The sequence below is a fragment of the Habropoda laboriosa genome, unplaced genomic scaffold, assembly GCF_001263275.1.
Source record: "Habropoda laboriosa isolate 0110345459 unplaced genomic scaffold, ASM126327v1 scaffold34, whole genome shotgun sequence".
In the NCBI taxonomy this organism is placed as follows: domain Eukaryota; kingdom Metazoa; phylum Arthropoda; class Insecta; order Hymenoptera; family Apidae; genus Habropoda; species Habropoda laboriosa.
Window position 1 is genome coordinate 568351 of NW_017100142.1, and position 1098 is coordinate 569448.

Sequence of the window (1098 nt, forward strand, 5' to 3'; positions counted from 1 at the left end):
GATCACGTCACACAAGTCTTCTTTCTCATAGCGCGGTAATGATCATTTTCTGCTGAGAGGTATCAGAGAGAAGAACGATTAAACGTTGTTCGAATGATCTGAAGTATGAGAAAAGAAGAAGAGAACTCTTTCTTCCTACCTCGCACTTTTCATTCACGAAAAACGTTAAAGTATGCTTGTTCGAAAAAGGTGTCCAGTCCAAAAGACATCCTCTTCCGTTCGTCTATTTTTCATTCAGAAGCTCTATATCTCAGTGAATACTCGGAGTTTTTCCCCGAAACGACATTTTTCTCGAGAAAGCAGCGTACGATATTCAAATATCTCGATAGAAGCGCATGCAGGCGAGCCGGAATCTCGATTCTCACTGGTGCACCGCCACGTTTCGGTGTACGCAATCGCTTTGACCTGGTCGCAGGTGCGCAGGTTGCCCGTATGTCGGCTTTCTTCGTTGCTTTCCAGCTTTTATGGGCTTTCGGGTGGACAACGCGACACCGCAAGGACACCGGAAGTCTCGCGGGTCGCGAAAGAATTCTGCTGATACTCCTTGATAGATCGTTATCGCGGACACGCGACTTTCCAGTAGACGTATTCGTCGAGATTTCTTCCAGAAATAGCACGAACCACGACAGGTAGTGTTTTAAATACGCTTTTGACGATGCATGCCAAAAATTATACCTTCTCTCTTTCTGCTCACGTGTCGTTTCTTCTTGTTCGATATCGGTTCGTTGAAAAGTTGCAGGAAAAAGCTGAGTCTATTCTCACGGATGTATTTTATAATTATATATGTAGGTTCATTGATACGTCCGCGGTGATGACGTATCTGTTGCAGAAAAAGATTCTGCCAGAAAAATGTCTCGCGTGTCTGGCTCCGTAGGTAGGAGGTAGTACTGCAATGTTGCTTTAATGACAAATCGATGAAACGTCCCTTACTTCCTCGTTAGAGACGAAATGGTTTACGACTGACTAGACTTCACGTGTCCCGTGTTCTCTTTGCACGCGGTCCGGCCCATTTCTCCTCCGTAATACCTAACCGCGATTTCCCAACGCGAATGCTATTTTGTTTCTCACTTATTATCTCGTGACTATTTTCACTCCACG

At 45.0% G+C, this 1098-nt stretch overlaps 1 protein-coding gene across 1 annotated transcript in view; it reads right to left on the reverse strand.

Moving 5' to 3' along the window:
• Positions 1-1098, reverse strand: part of LOC108571775 (probable tubulin polyglutamylase TTLL2) — a 4421-nt gene that overhangs the window by 3165 nt on the left and 158 nt on the right. The gene's annotated exons all lie outside the window — the stretch shown is intronic.